The following is a 17873-nucleotide window of genomic DNA, read 5'->3' as shown; positions in this document are numbered from 1 at the left end:
TACACGGTATATATAGTAATTAGGTGATATAATATTTCTTTACGTACACCCTTAGTATCACGATAGCGTTCTACCATTACTATATCCAAGCAAAGCAGTATGTCGCACGCTTATCTCTTCGGACAATTCGAAAGAACCAACAGCCACTTGGCAGTTACTTTTCGCCACGTCGAAGTATTCGTCGATGGATATTTATTAACGAACACAGACGTTGTAACGAATTACATATTACGCTTCTCGTGTTTGCAGGTGTTCCGATAATTTCAACGATATCCAGAACGTTCCACGATCAGCTTTCGTGAATACTTTCGTGAGCCACTTGGACAATCTAATTTTAATTCACCAAACGACACACTCGATATATCCACAGAATCGTACAACGTTTTTTCTCCTTTTTCTTTCTTCTTCTTCTTCTTTCGAGAAGATTAACCGATTCTGTTATCGTCCTCGTTCCGCCGTCTGTAAAAACCCAAAACCCACTCATCCTTCTCAACCTCCGCAAATCTTACGTCCGTATCAACTTCGCAAACTCCACACTTGTACCGTCAACATTACAAATTTCTCCGCTGGATTAGCAAGAGTCGGCAACGTACTCGTACTCGAATCGATTTCCACGGAACACCCCCGAGCTGGAGGTCGTTACAAGTTCCGCAGGCACGTGCAACAGGAATCTATACCCTTGGCTTTGGCTGAAATTTGCATCGTGTCCCGTTAGAGGACACCGATCCCAGATGTGCTACGTCTACGTACTGAGACGTCTACGTACTGAAACGCCTACAACGAGACACGGTAATCTTTCCACGATGTATACGCACCAGCTTAGGAGAAAGAGAGAGAGAGAGAGAGAGAGAGAGAGAGAGAGAGAGAGGGAGAGGGCAGAGAAAAATAGTTTCCCGTACGAATATGGAAATAGTGGCGGATGAAACGCATCGAACGCTCGTGCGCCTTGCCACGGACGTGATAGACGGATAGTCTGGCTTCGCGTGTAGGACGATGTTTGATCGTATGTTGAAGAGGAAAGAAGTTTAGCTTGTCGTCAGTGCGTCGTGTGTTTGAGAGCTTTGACATGATCGATGACTCGACGGTATAAATATGACGTAATTTTGGAGGAACGTATTGGAAAGTTTATTGCCAAATTCGACAAACGTGTACAATATATTCTTATAGAATTGACATTTCGTTAATGCTCTTTTAACGACATATCGGCCGAAGAAGTTTCCGTTTTCTTCGGTGATGAATTCTTTCAAATAGTTCTCATGGTCTTTTAGTATATTCGAGTTCTTGCTAAGTTAAAAAAAAAAAAAGAAAAAGGAGGGAAAAAGAATCGGAGAGGACAGATAATAATTGACCAACAGCTACATCGAAATGCACTAGACGATTCATCGATATATTCGCTGGTTCTCGTGAAATTTTGTTGATATTGTTACTTCAGCGAACGACCACAGTATTTTTACGAGTTTAGAGGAAACTTTTTTTATCCGTTCTGCATCTTGCAGGAGACCAGATACTCTTTTGTAGAATGTTTCGTTGTTGAAAATCTGTCTCCTTACTTGTATCGCTTTTTTTCAACAAGTCATAGAATACAATTCAATAGAATATTTAATACGATCGATGAATGTCCATACAGATTCCCCTCATTCCCCTCGTAGAGAATCCTCCTCTTCCATTGTGTTTGAAATTCGCTCATCGTCGGCAGTTTATCGGAAACCAAGAAGAATTCTAATCCGTGGAATCAGTTCACGGAAGAAAGCGCTAGCGTAACGGAGCGTTCCGACAAGCTTCCCGAAACTGATTGCCGAGGAAAGAAGGAGGCCTTACTCGGTGCCGCGCATCGTTCCCCATAAATCATCGTGGCCGCGGCGAAACAGTTTTTCCCGGAGCGGAGACTCGGTCGCGCAAAAAAATAATCAAACGAGTTGCGCTTTAGGAGCGCAATAAATAACGCAGTTTATCGAGCATCCCCTCGCCGCGCTCGGCAAACCGTGTCCTCCAAATAAATGATCCTACGTCAGCGCGCGGCTCATGATTCCTCGAGCAGTTCTCAAGGAACGAGCGAGCTTTCGTTGGCCGTTGCATTCGACGTCCACGCGATTTATCCCCACCGATTCTACCTGTAAACCTTTGTGTGTACAACTAAATATCCGCTGGACACGGTATATACGTAGTATGTACCTCGTTTTACCGCGTGTATACGACCAGATCCACGCGGATCGAAGCGTGTCCGAGATGTTTCGTGCTGAACGACGCGCGGTAAATAGACTACAATTTGTCATTTCCCCGTGGTTCGTCTTCTAGCGTCTTTACGCCTCTTCAGTTCCTCTACACTGTGCTTTGCAATCTCTTACACCGTTTCTTTAGGGATCTTTGTCCGTCTCTTTGTAGGAGGATCGAGAATTTGAAAAAAACCACACGCTTGGTAACTTAGAATTTTTAAGACAAAGTTGCGATATCGTTTAAGAGAGTTAGGCAACTCTTTGGGAGAATTTTCTACAGTTTGCGAGGGAACGTTCGAGATAGGAAGATTGTGATTTGTATTGGGAAATTCAGTGATCAAATTACGATAACGAGTACAGCAAAAGTCCATTTATCCGGCGCGTTCGGATAATTGGTTCGGCAGAATAATAAGATCTTCGTTGTTTACTCGTCTGTACAATCCAAATTCGTTTTTACATGGATTAATTTTATACCGGATTTGGAATTGCATCGCTGTCGATATCGAAATACGTTCCTACGCAGGAAAACTTCTTTCTTCTTTTATTTTAATCCGCGTATACGCGGTCTATCGTGTCTACAGCGAGGAATCAGCACAGGCTGTGGTAGCTTACGCTCAATGACGTATACAAAGTAGATGTAGATGTAAAGTGTGATGTCTCTTTAATCTTTCGTATCCTTCTGCGGTGTCCAGCAATTTTGTGGTCAGTTTGTTGGGATGATTCTTCAGCGGTTTGTCGATATAACCTGCTGCGACTGGCCATTTCTTTTTTTACACTGGGTATACCGGTTTCTTTTATTTATTTGTTCGTTCGGAATGTACAGATCCGCGTCGAAACTCTCAGTCGTGGAAAGACTAAGGTGAAATTTGTATATAGCAAGGTAAAAATATTTATTCGAGTGGTCTGCAGTCGAGTAATAGAAGTTTGAGAATTTCATTCGATAAACCGGGCATCAGTTCTGCGTGGTCTTTTTGTTGGAAAATTTTCGAAACTGTAAGAAGGGATTCTTAAGATAGAAAATGAAACTTGGCGGAGAATCGAATTTCTCTCGTAACTGGTAGATGGACGAGCGAATATTCCCAATATTTCAGAAAGATTTGTCAGCTACGTTGCGGCGACCGTGCGATCGTAAACAGGTTGCTCGAAATCGCGGCCCACGGAGCGGTCGGTTGCATAATGATACGACCTACGCTCGCGAGGTGCCAGATGGAGAGATTAACGCGTTCTCTGTACTTCGCCGTGAAGCGAGGATCAGCCGTCAAAGAGATCTACTCGTAGAGAAACGAAGGAAATATTCTTGGCTTGTAAATACACAGATCTTGTGCGAAAGCGATAATATTTATCGTGTGTTTCGAGAGAATAATCTTATTATCTCTCGTACTAATGAAAACATAGTTAGAACAATTAAAAGAACTGTCCGATTCAGAAACATTTGGTCGAAGCACACGACAAGAAGGAAATAAAACAAATAGAGGAAGATAGTTTACTTAGAAAAAGTAAAGCGAAACAGGGTGGAAAAGAGGAAAGTCAAATATAATGAAACATGATTTCTGACTAGCAAAAAATCGTGAAATAATTCGAATGACAAGCTACTTAGTATTTATACGTAATCGATCGCGACTCGCTAGTCATTCTATACGGTTCTTGACTTGCCCTGACGGGTCATTGCTGTTCCACTCGAATCAACATGTCTCGAATAACAGAAACTTGTCTAAAAAGATCCTTGGTCTTTATATCATTTTATTTTTATCGTGTCGAATTCGCGAATGACAGCGCTGCAAATTCACGATACATCGATAAATCTCGATAAGTCCTGCTTCGCCTCTTGCATTGCGCTTAATAGGTAGACAAATACCGTTTACACGTTAGAAACGATAGATAGCCAGATAAAGTGTCAATCAATGACTGAAAGCATACCGAGATCCTTAAGATAACCAGATCTGCGTGAAGAATATCTGCGAAATGTTTCGGAATTCTCGGCTCTGAGATACCGAAAGATCTAGAAAGACAGAACGTTGATCAAACTTTCATTGATTAAATGCCACCGAGTTTATTCATTCATACACCAATTGCACGATAAATAGAACAGGATATTCACATTTGGTATAATAATACATTCGGAACTCGATACATCTGGAAAATCTACCGATGTTTGCTCAACGCTGATTACGTTTGCCAACAACTCAGACATATAGAAACAAGTTTGAGGAACGAATCAACTTCAAAGTTCGTTCCAACTGTATTACTCCGATCAATCTCTATTAATCCACGTGCCAACCACCTCGATCAATCTTTAACCGATATCGTCAACGTCGTACCAATCTCCACATACGCAGGTGTATCTGTCGACACGAAACAACTGTACAAACTCAATGAGTTACAGGTTTATCCGTTAGCACAGACGTCATTTTATTCTCTTTCTACTCTTCCGTGACACCATAGACGAAACGTCGCGACATTGGTATTCGACTCGTGTCTCGAAAAAGATACAACGTAAAAAAAGTTGGTCTTCTCGCTGTCAAATCTCTCAAAATCCGCTCTTATGGATAAGTGAAATTTGAACGATCGGACACGAGAAATTACCAATTGGACATCTTAACCGCTCTTTCTTCCAGCGTTCCGGCATTAAACACGTCCCTTAAAAAAAAAAAAAAAAAAAGAAAAAGAAAAACACCAACACGCTACCGGACTTCTTCCTAACCGATGACTCTCCGTCATCGTGTCACTCGACCTGGTTACCGATCGCTTTTTATTCCAACGAGCCTCGGCGAAACGGGAGCGGGAAAATGTCGTCGATCCAAGCTCGCCACGAATTGTCTCGTAACAACGACGCGAAAAAGTATCCTACGACGCGAAATAATTCTGCACGACCGAAAATATTGAGCAATCGATCCGCGTTCGCGCGCTCTTCCTCCACTGACTCGTGGGTGTGTATACACGGCTGTGCCGACAAGCAACAGGTATTAACATTATACAGGCCTGCATGTACGTTATATAGAAGCACGAGCACGCTCGTGAAACGAGTATTTACTAGCGAAGCTGGCTGGCGAACAGAGCCGCCCGTATGCAGGCCGAACGCTGGTAAATCTAGCACGGTATCGCGTGAAGCAACTGGCAAGTACACGAGCACCTAGATACACGTATAAATATCGGTACCATCGGATAGGAGGGAACCATGGCGCGCAGCTGCACCGGTAGTTTGCAACAGATACTCGGAGGAGCTACTGAACGTGCTTCGTGGCAGGCCACCTCGAAGAGGAACAAGCGTAAGCGCACGCCTACCGCTTGGCAAGGTATTTTGATGCGTGTTTTGATCGGCTACGCGAACGGTACGCGCCTTGCTGTTACGCAATTGCGACCGATCGCAGCGATCGAACGGTTCGCGTTTGCTGTTAGAGGCGCACAGCGAAATGCAAAGAGAGACGAGAGATTTTTAACGTTTAGGAGGAGCCTGATGTGAGACGCAACGGTGTATTAGGCCAGTCGTGTTACGTGGATGGAATTTTTTAATCTCAGAGATGCGCGATGCGCAGCAAGAACGTAACGAATGAGAAAATCGTGCCTTTAACAATGGTTAAATATCGCAAGTCAAGGAGAGGTTCTCGCGTAACGGTAATAGAACCGAGTGATTTCTATCGATCCTTTTTAGACTAACCGCCGATTATGTGCATCTTTTCGAGACGTAAACAGGATAGTCTTCAAGTGGAAACGTAATCTTTTTATTTCACTTTTTCTATCGTTTATTGCATATTGTCTGCAAGTCTTTCGATCGTTTTTCACAGTGTAACCGTCGTTGGCGTTCGTAAAAGTCGTGCGAATGGTTAAGAAATATTCTTGAAGCTAGAGAATTTGTACTGGGATCGGGTTTATTTTTGAAAGAAATACGCGAAATTTGGCGTTCAGGCAGGTTTCTTTCGGCAATTTTTCAGCTAGAAAATTAAAAAACCACAAGAGGAATCGAAATGAGAAGAAATTACGTCTGTACTTTTATGTTTACGTCCGAAAAACGTCTAGTCCCGTGTAATTACTAGTTAGTCTAAAAGAAATTTATAGAATCCCTTAACGATGTTGGAAACTTAAGTCGACGCTATAAAAGTACAAAGATCGCAGAGCATAAAGTGAGGTAGAGAGAAATTTTGGGTATTCCTCGTCGAAGTTACGTACCCCAGTGGCAGGAACAGAAGAATGTGTCAGCTCCGAAACACCTCGTCTGAAAGAGGAAAAGATATTTATGAAATTTACGATTACGAATACAATGGGTATATTTTAAAGTCAAGTTCAACTCGCCAGCTTTGAGCGTAAATCTCAAGTACGAAATATGTTGAATTTGATGATCAGAAAAGTAGACGACGAGTGTAAACGGAAGAGAAATGTAACTGAAAGTTCGTTCTAACTCGGAGGGAGAGAGAGGGGGAGAGAGAGAGAGAGAGAGAGAGAGAGACTGATTGAAAAGCAAATAGCAATAAAATTTCTGAAATTATTTTCTTCTACGTAAAACGCACAATGTTCGTAATTCTACGTTTCAGCGCGAGAAGTTTCATTGAAAGAAAAAATTCATTGAAAGAGAAACTTCAATTACGTGGAATTTATATTAAAATTTTAATACGTAGAGCTTGCTGAACAATTTGTAACAATCGATGGAGGCAATTTATTTAATCGAAATTTCATTGTGCGTCGATCTAATGGAAAAGGAATTCTCGATCGGGACTTTCACGATAATATCAGAAAATGGTACAAATTTCTCTCGCGGCTCTTCCATTCGAACCCGTTGAAAAATCGTTACGTGCGGAACCGGGTAACCGAAAGTGAGTTTAACGTAAGCGATACATAATTCGTTTGCCGAGCAAAATCTCTTCCTCGTTTCACAATCGAAACGCCGCATCAAACACGAACACGTTGAATCACAGGCAACGATTCCATTTGCTTTTTACGCGATCATTCAATTAGCAAAAGCTATCGATACTTCCGCGATCGCGTTCCAGTTACTGCAAATTCGCGTATACTCGTCTCGTGGTGAAAAACGATCCAACGCCGCAGCAAAAAACGATAATGCAAGAAACGAAACTGCTATTTCACAGTGATTTGCGTTGAATCGGTCGAGATTTGACTCTTGACGCGATACATATATTAAGTTGTCCGACAAGTTTCTTTCCTTTTATAAGGAAATAATAGATGCACAATATTTTTTCTTTTATATTAATTTATTAAATTATGCACGAACGTAATAATAGAAATAGAATAGAAAATGGATCGTACCTAAAATTCAATAAAATAATACAAAACAGAAATTGTTGTTCGTCCATCATCGCCTTATGAGACGAAAGAAACTTTTCGGACGACCTTCTCGTCTTCTTGTATTTATCGGCGAAATCATAGGTAACATTTTTCGGTTCGATTATTCAACGTCGTGCATAAATCTCAATTTCCAATTATCTTCCATCGATACGACGATTAGATAATTTACTCTGAACGTTGAACTTTCGCCATCGACGATGATAAAGATAAACGACAAAAAGAAACACCACTATATGAAAATACTTTATCGCTTCACTTTGCCACTGCTAGATATTTCCCCAGGTTATCAACAGAATTACGACGAACCAACGTGCTGCTGCGCGTCCGGCAATTAATTAACCGAGGTGGATAAATTTTGAGAATGCCGTCGAACGAGAAAGCTAATTGGATCGGTACACGCTTGCGAGCTCGTGCATGGTGATACGCGCTAATGCACCGATTCGCGCAACAGCCGCAGTTTTTGCCTGCATGCTTGCCAGCTACACGACACGTAAATACGTGTTCCAATCGATTCTAACCGTTCTCGCGGCACGGAGCTACAAACGTATAAAGATTGTCGCCCACTTAACAGCCACCATAGATATTCCTATCAAATGTATATGGTGTTCGCATCGTTAGTTTCCATTGGCCTGTTTCGGCGGATTTGCGACAAGGCTAGAAGAGGAATAGAGTTTTGGCCATTTTCATTCGCAGTCTGTCTGTAAATGCTTCGAGTAGATATTTTCAATCCGATATAACGTTCGCGGAATGACTACGCTACGAAGACTTTCAAATTAACAGTTACTTTATCTTCTTCTTTTGTACGAAATCGACTGATCCCTTTGAACGATCCTTTCCACATGCTATGATGCAATGGATGAAAAAACCACCGTGATGCTTTTCATTTAAGGAGGTTAAACGTGTCGTTAAAATGTTAAAAAATTGCTGAAGGTTTAAAAGCGTGGGCCAAATTTCTATCAAAATACTTGGTAAAATTGACATTTAAGAAAATACTTAAATACGACTTGATGTTGGAGAAGATGTTACAATATCTCTTTCATTGTCTCGTTTTTTTTTTGTTCTTCATCGATTTTTCCTACCTTCCTAATCGAGCGATTAATCTCGCGGCTATACGTAATTCTAGGAAATACGAAAAAATAACTTAAAAAAGGAAAAATTGATAAATTCCAAAGATCCAGTATCCCGTAGGTACGTAAACGCAACCAGTCTCTCTAATCGATAATGTAACATTTCTTTTAACTTTGGAATTTCTTATACAGGTACTTGTAAAATATACCACGCTTTCACATTCTCAGACTTCCCCGTTCCGATTCTTTTTTCAGAAATTTTCTTCGATTCGAGTCAGTGACAAATTCGTTCGAACCTTTATTGATTCTAGCCTGTCCGAAGCTGACGAGCCGTCGAACTCTTAAACAGTGGTAAAGCTTTATCGATCGTCGAGGAGAATTTATCCGCCTATTAAAACCCTAACGCACAAAACGTTTCCGCTATCTATCCACCCGATGTTTCGAACGTCCCGCGTTATTTATGCGCGTCTCCGACATTCAGAAGGTTTCTCGTTATCTGTCTCGACTCGGGACGTTTAAGCGTTTCGCGTTATCTGCTACAAGTCGGACAAGCTTAAGAAATTTCACCGAGGAAACACGCGCGCTTGGCTCGTGGAAATATCTCCACTGTGCGTTTACAGTTTACAGGACGCGGGAAATTGACGAGTTTCTATCCTGTTTCCTTTTGGAAAGCTTGACAGTTTTTACTGGAAACTTAGAGATATCCGACTTATCGCTTTCTTACGAACTTTGACTTTGAACGTAACGTTTAGCGAGAGTGAAAGGGTAAAGTTGAAACCCAATCTGATAATATGCATACAGGTTGCAAGATATTCACTATGAACCTAAGCATACGATAAGTGTTAGGGGCGATTTCGTCGAATGCCGAGACTTATCAACCAGTTAGCTGTTGCGACTTCTTTGAAAAGCGTGTACCTAAAATTTGTCGCCAAAAGAAAGCGACGACGAGTATACTCGTCAAACGCAGAGTACGCGTGGCTGTTGTAACGTAAAATTAAATTGTAACGAAACGACTCTTTTATTTTTTAATTTTATTACCGACAGCGCTCGTCGTAACACGAACTATCGGTATTTCTTCGTGACGAGTATACTCGTCGAAAACGACCAACTGGTTAATACCGAGAATGATTACCCGTTTAAATAATTTTGTGAACTTCGTAAAGAATATATATATTTGCACCAAATGTCACGTAACTTCTGTGTACACGTTCAAAATCGTTTGAAATTTTTCCCTTACAGCATCACGATAGTTGGTTGTCGTTACGATACTAACACGAAATTTCGAAATATTTCGCGCAAATATGCGAGTATTCACAGGTGTTCGAATACTCTGGCGAGTCGTTGTACATATGATTTTACGTAATTCGAATTTACGCGTATCAAGGCAACCTCCGTCGAGTTCTGGAGTCGCCGTTTCGCATAATCATCGACGGTAGTACATACATCTTGTTTCACGTGGTTGGTGTTACGAGTTGCGGCGAGTTTCGTCGTGTTGCAACGACTCTTTGGACGAATGAAGTTCTAGGCTCGAGTGATACCGCACAGTTGAACGTGGCTTCCAGCGAATTAGAATAACAGATTGAGAGAGCAACGAGTAATTGCCAGAGTAAGAGAATAAGATGTTGACGGGACGTTTATTGGCTCGCATCGAGCTCAACGTGGTCATTTCGAATGCTAGAATCCATCGGTAACCAGATATGGCTTGTTGGAACATAAAATTCCCTCTAACTATAACTCGAAAACAAGATGAAGTATAGGATCTTGTGTGCGAGCGCTGAATTTTAAATTCCACTGGATGTCGTATATTAATGAGACACCTTGTATTTAGTATGGATATGTAACTAGGTTTACGGTGATGGGTTTGCGAAACGAAATGCCGGTATTATTTAAGTTGACGTTTCAATTCATTACTGCTTCTTCTACTTCGCTGCTATTTCTTTATGTTAAAAGTCGCTAAGAACACACTTATCGATATAAATAGTAATGGTACATTACGTCGTTATAAAGATATTTCATGAACGATATTTGATACGAGAAGCGTGCGATACTTTTTCTCAACTCGTTCTAAATTAATCGCAACGACGCAAATAACCATAAATTTACCGAGCTAGTTTCGCCAATTCCATCTCCAATTACGACCAAACGAATTTGATTCCGATGTAACCAACTATCGCACATCGAATGCACAAAGCTCGTTTATTTTACGATTAAACAAATTTCTGACTACCTACGATCAAGCACATGTGATCTCGCAACGTCGAGTGCCTGATTCAATAGGACGAAAAGCTGGAAAAATTTACCGAATGTCCAGCTGGACAAATTGTAAAGTACGAATTAAATAATTAAAAAAGAAAGAAACGAGACGAAAAGAAGAAATAGGACGAAACGCCTATCAACAATTAAGCTCGATTATTTACCAAACCACGTAGCCGAAAAACCAAACTAAAAAGAAACCATCGCTGTCTCTAGTCAGATAGTCAGACAGTTAGGAACTGGCGCTATTACAACACGTTCGTAGGACCATTTTTATCACTTTCCGCTGTTGAATTCTGTCCTAAAGCAGCTTCCACCTATTACCCGGCCACCGGCTACGCAACGTGGCTTGTTAACGAGCGCCAATTTCCTTTAAAAGCTCGCGGCCGCCTTCGAGATCGACCCAGGGACGAGGGAAACCGGACAGAAATCTCGGAAAAGTAATTATTATTAATAAAGCGGACAACGCGCTCGCGTCGCGGCACACAGGGAGGAGAGGAGGGGATCGTCAAGCTTCTAGCACGAACGACGATTAAGCTGGAACGCGATGATTTCAGCGAGCTGCTGTCCTAGAAAAGCAGCTCGCGTACGCTCGGATCTAATTGCTAATTAGTAATTAGTAGGTAGACGCCGACGATCCATAGTGCCTCGCCATAAACGACTACAAATGACCGGTCGTGAGTCTGGATCCGACTGAAAATTGAGAAATCGGGCGTTTCTTTTTTTTTTTTTTTTTTTGGACGGCACTTCGCTTCATACAGCGTGTGTCGGCAATCGTCGTGGTGCGATCGGCAAGAAGATATTAACATCAAACGGAGACGGAAGTTTCTCGAGAAGAGTGGAACGATTTCTATCAGTTCTTGTATTCTTCCTTTCCAGTCTATGTCGAATATCGAAACTCTGGCGTTTAATATTGAAATTCGTGAAATTTGAAGACGCGCAAACACGTAAGAAACAGAAGTTGCGGAGAGAGAACATCTGAAACGGAGTACTCTCTGTACAACATCCAAGCGACGAAAGTACTTCTCAGCCAGACTCTGCGTTTCTAATTACATCGACAAAGATACGAACTTCCGTAAATACACACCATCTGTATGTGTATTATACGGAATAACGAAATACCTTCGTAGATACAAGCCAGTTATTCGATTAAGAAAAATCCCCCGTTTACACGAATAGGATCAGACAGAAAGGAGGAGCCATTCCCTTCTTTCCGCCTGAGATCGCGCAAAGCGACGAAAAGCAATGCACCCTGAGGCGTTGTAGATCCTCCCAGAGATGCCACAATTTTGCATCAACCGTGCCATTCGTTCGTGGTCACGTTTTCATTTACGTTCGCCCGCTGTCCGCCATGCGCGTCGGCTTAATTCCAAAACTCGATCCACCGCTTTATTACCGCATTTTTTGCGCGTTTTGGGAGAAAGGGCCGTTTCGCCGAGAGAAACGAAAGAGAGAGAAAGAGGGGCGAATAAAGAGAGGACGATGAAGACAGTGGACGTAAGAGGCGCGGCGAAAACGGCCAGCAACGGTAGAGGACAATGAGAGGAGGAACAAAAAGGCACAGAGAGAAACAGAGGCGGCACGCAGGATGCATTTAAAGTCGTCTCAACATCCGTTCAGCCTCTCTGTCTCGCTCTTTATCTCTCTCGGCTCTGACAGAGCGGAAAAAGAAGAATTCGTGTTCTTTCTTCGGCATACGAAATCCCGCGTCGTTCATCGCGAGTGTACGTGAAAGAACGCGCGGTCTCGCCCTCCGGCTAGCTTCTTTCGATTATCTCTCCTTTTTTTCGGCTGCGTGACACGCGTGACCGTGGCCAACGCCGCCATTTTATCCACCCGTTCGCCCATTTCGCGGGACATCCTCGTTAACTCGCGCTACTCCGAGCTCGGGTCGCACACGGCTGTTTGTCTTTCGTAAGTTGCTCGCATCTGTCGTGTACGCCGAAAACGCGAATCCGCGACTTTCGCTTAAATCCAGTCATCAGGTAGCCAGGTAGCACGAAAATCGTTTATCTGTATGCATGTTAAACCGGAAAGCCGTATCTGCGTTGAAACTAAATTAACGAAATGTCGAGTGAGACAGCAGATCGAGGATAAAGAAGACGAGGAGGAGGAGAAGAAAGAGAAAAAGAAAGAAACATTGAAACTGAAGATACGACACAGTTCGTATCTCTGACGACGCATACAAAATCGATGCCGTGTTGTTAAATATTAAAAGTCATTTTTCTCGGAACCACCCTTCCGACCAGATACGCCTGTTTCAATTTCACATGGCAGCATCGCCGTCCAGAAGTATTTCGACATCTGCCGCAACTCAAGCAGAAGGTTGACGTTCCTACAATGTTTCTACCGTTGTGTCTATTCAAATTTTTGTGAAAATAATTCTAAGGAATAGAACCTGGACAGACGTTTCTTTCATCCGTTAAAAGTTACAACGATCGCACTAACTTTGAATGTTTTGCGTATTCTCGCGTATTATACGCGTTCTATGCAATTTCGCGTCTTTAAATTTCGGATAAGCTTACAAAGATCCGCGGCCTATCGATCATCCAACGAAGATCGTCGAATGAAAAGAACAGAAGTCGCGTAACGAACGAACTCTGCCTCCAACCAAATATGTTTTTGGCATGCCAGACTGTTTCAGCAATTAGCTCGTGCAGGCCGTGAAACGCAAAAGGTTGAAAATCACTGGGCTATGCGCGTGTCCCGTTAACCTTGCGCGATTCAACGTTCTCGTTGCGAGATAACAAATTTACGACGTTAACCCCGTCGCCTTTTTCAACCTCCGCGCTCCACGGGCCACGATCTGCCGATGTGCGCGCGACGTCTGGATTTTTCGTCGGGTCCGACTTTATAGCTACCGGAAGCGGCACGAGAATCGCCGGGAATGCCAGCCACGAGATCCGACCACCGAACGGCTACTTTGTTGCAGAGTTGTGGCTTGTCTTGATGAGATCGAGGAGACGTTAAGTGGTTTAAGCAGGATGTTTAGCAGTGGATGCGCTCAGCGATATTCCACTGTAATTTATTCGTTACGAGTCGAAGAAATACTGGAGTTAATTTGACATACGGTTAGTTAATTCAACTTGAGAGTAAAGCGTTGCATCGACGCAACGTTTCGTTCGCCATTTCTTTCGACCGATTTACATCCTGCGATTCTGTTTTCTAATATCGTGGCTGTTGGCTGTGAAAGAGAATTCCAATATAATACTTTTGTTGTTATCTTTCTCCATTTCGATTTCACGATTTCGGGAAATTCAAAGAAATCGACGTATCCATAACATCGTGACGTTGTGATTTTATTTTCGCAATTTAAGAAGAGAATTGTCTGAACGAATGGCATACTCGATTTATCGTTATTCGACAGATTTATTCGTATCTGAATCGTTAAAAGGTCATGTCGTGTAATTTTCGACAGTCTCTTTTACGAAACTTATTTAACGTCAGAGTATCCTGTAAGGTTAACTCTGTTTGCGTGATTACATTCCTGAAAATTATATTCCGTAGTTTGTATATAATTAATTACTAAAATTTGCATTGATGTGCATAAGTTCTGCGAGCTAATAGGATGCACGTTCGTGACGTTCTTATATCCGACACGATAATAATATGTTTTTATTGCGGAATATTCTTAAAGATTATGGTGATCGTCTAATGATATATAGTTGAAATTTACGGCAAAAGGGTTGTACGGGTTCAAGCTGTTATTAAACTTGACTTTACGCGTGTAATTTATCAGCTATCTCTAACTTTCAAGTATTTCTCCTTTACACGTTCACGTGAGATTTCGAACAGTCAATTATTCTTGATCGATCGTACGCATATTTGATCGTACGTAACTAATAATAATTAGTAAAAACGATAATGGCAAGAAAATAAACTCTGTGTCTCCTACTATGCGAATATTTAACTTATATCAATGGCACATAAAATATGCTTAATGGCACCATCACGTGCCCTGAGATATCGTCTCGTTTTAACTTGAATACGCCGACGTTGCGCAGAAGAAATCCTAGTTTACCGCATCAAGAAGTTCACCGTACGATCTGCGTTAACCGCATAACAGTAAGCATCGGTAAATTTTGCAATTCCATAGACCATCGCAATTCTCCTTCGGCTATAACATTGGTAAAACATTGGCCACGTACAAACCGCTTTTAACCGAATCGTACAGCGAAAGGTTACACAGCAAGTAACAGAACATGTGGAGCTCGTTTGGGGAGCTGATCGTACACCTGAAAACCTAAAAACGATGAAAAATGCTCGTACAAACATACGTTTCATCTGCCTTCGTCCAGACACAAGGAATTTTATATAAACAGAGAACGAACCTATCGAAAACCTACTAAAACACGAAAGTTCAGGATAGAACAGGCTCTTCAAGAAATTCGGGAAATGCCAGAAACCATAGAGAACCGGATCTATGACAAGACGTCTACGGACTTGTCTCGCTTGCCACGCAAGCTGATTACTCCGAGCATTCTCCGTAAAGGCAATTAGATGACAGAAAATTCGTTGCATCTCGTAGACCAAGACGGATAAAAGAAATAATTAAACGCGAAACTTTGTCCACCGTTTCTAGTTCGCGAAGTGCAAAGTGCCGCTTTTTCTGTTATACCCTGTATAGTAGCGAGCATAAGATATACCATGTATACTTAGTGGAACAATGGTAATAACGATAATGTCTCAAAATTTGTTATGCTCGTATCTGAAAAATAACGTTCCGAACACCTCGAGCAACCACTTTCCACTTTTCTTTCGGTTCTCGTTAACGTCCATCAAATTTTACAGAATCTTGCTCCGAATCACCTGTCCGAACGGTGAAATTCCAGTTTCACCGCGCGTCTACCGCGTTCCATGGGTTTCGCAAGCGACAGGGGAAACCGAGGGTGGTCGAAAAATCCGGCACCATTTGCTAATAAATCCAAGTAACAGGTAGGATGACGCGGTGAACCGAGCAGGAAACAGCGGGGAAAGACGGCGAGCCGCTTGATAGCTGCATTAAATTCATATTAAGGCCGCCGTCTCCATCTAAACTCGACGACTTATTTCTCGATGAGAAGCGGCGGTTTCACGAATAGGCAGCGTTCAACGCGTGTTCAACTCGGCAATGCGCGAGTTCCTACGATCGTATCGATCATGCAAATTTTTGAATCAGAGCAAATCGACGTAACAAGTGTCACAAGCCTGTTCATACTTATTTCGCTCGATCGTTCGTGCAGGCCTTGAACGCGACTTTTTCATTTTTTTACCCGATTGGTTTCCCGAGGGAAGGATAAAAATGAATAAAAACACGTAAAAACCCGTCGGCCAAGCACGATGTTAATTTATTCGCGTCAGGTGAAGTGACGTGAATTACTTATTTGCTCGAATTACTGTCGTGCGGTTATTATATCTTATAATATTGTAGCAAAGATAATGAATATCACAAATAATTTGCACGCGTGATTAATAATCCGCTATGTTTGGTCGGTCGAGTGATTGGAAAGAAAGTCCAAGTTTCAGATAGGACGGACACATAGATATTCCGAGTAAACTTGGAGAAACTTGTCGTACGGTTTTGCTAAACATATATATGCAGGAAATAGATATTTCGTTTTGCTAAAAAGTACGAGGGAAGTTACGCGATTAATGGAAACGTAAGGAATCATGAACGTAAGGCGTAATGGGTGTTCTCTTTTAGAGCTCGATTTATACATTTTTCATGAAACGAGTAAACTTCACGCATAAATTAGTTATGGCTAAAAGAAACAAAAAAAAAAAAAAAAAAACAAAAACAAAAAAGAGAATGAGACACACCCTAGTAGAATCATTTTAACGGGTTCAAAATATTTTACGCGTGTTTCTATGGTTTTGTACAGTGGCGAGCGAAGAAAATAGATTAGTCTTCTCGGGCAAGGATATTTCTAATAGGAGCAAGTTGTGTAATTTTTTTACTTGCATTTATTGTATTATCTTCTCACGTGCGTGAATTTCATTAATTTATAATGTAGCCTACGATCCCAACATCGTTGCATTATGCATTCAGATTGACAACCCGATATGCACGATGCTTCCGGTTTTCACGGACAAACTTTAAAAGTACGAAGGAATATTCAAAACGAGAAAATTGATACGCGCAGCAATAATTTTGCTTTTAAAACGCAGTTAACCGGCAATTAAGGGTGTAAGAATAATCGACATTATATTAATTATCGACCAGTAATTACAAATTTGAAAGTGGCTGGCGATAATATTTACGGCATCGTCGAGATATGCGTTCACATTTACACGAAAAATCTCTTATTTCAATTTTTACAACGTGTTCTTCTCAGGACACGTCGCAGTTATCGGTCGAAATAGCTTCGTATAAATATATCGCGATACAGATTATTTCGTGAAAGACGCTGATCGACCGATTGAATTCACGACGTTGGTCGTCGTAAGCCGTCGTCGTCAGGCTCGTTACTTACGTAAGACCAGAGAGTATTCCCGGTGTAACGGAATGCAGAGACACCGGCGTGCATCTCTTTCTCTTTCTCTCTCTCTCTCTCTCTCTCTCTCTCTCTCTCTCTCTCTCTCTCTCTCTCTCGAGGGAGAGAGAGCAAGATAGTGGATGGACGCGGTTGAATTCTAAGTTCAATCACGGTGCATTGAATAACGAGTTACGTCATGGGACCGGCTCTCCCACATGCTGGACCGACTTGCCAATATTTATCTTAATTAAACGTTGCGTTGAACGATGTTTTCTTTTTTTTTCTTTTTTTTTTATCACAAAACAAGAGGAGATTGCCACTTTCCGCAATGGAATCGCGTGACACCGGTCGTGCACGCGTTCGTTAATGAAAAAGTCATTAAGGTACGGACATCGTTAATTAAAATCGTCGTTTATCCGTCTTTTCCTTTTCTGTTATTCGGCGTAGCGAGAATTCCGTGGCTTTAAATTTATATTCCGTTTCGTTGCTGCAAATTAATGACCAAAACAATTTTGACAATTTTTCGTTTTAAAGAAAAATCGTGCATCGTCGACGATCGTCAAACGTAACAGCGAACGTGTTAGAATATT

At 41.8% G+C, this 17873-nt stretch overlaps 1 protein-coding gene across 2 annotated transcripts in view; it reads right to left on the bottom strand.

Moving 5' to 3' along the window:
* LOC139986507 (uncharacterized) overlaps positions 1-17873 on the bottom strand; it is a 131566-nt gene that overhangs the window by 32342 nt on the left and 81351 nt on the right. For both annotated transcript variants that reach the window (XM_072001893.1, XM_072001894.1), the window contains one exon: positions 6378-6423. The gene's annotated coding sequence lies outside the window, so the exon portion shown is untranslated. The remainder of the gene's footprint in view (positions 1-6377; positions 6424-17873) is intronic.

This window comes from Bombus fervidus, chromosome 4 (genome assembly GCF_041682495.2).
Source record: "Bombus fervidus isolate BK054 chromosome 4, iyBomFerv1, whole genome shotgun sequence".
In the NCBI taxonomy this organism is placed as follows: Eukaryota; Metazoa; Arthropoda; class Insecta; order Hymenoptera; family Apidae; genus Bombus; species Bombus fervidus.
This window is presented reverse-complemented; position numbering and strand designations above follow the sequence as displayed.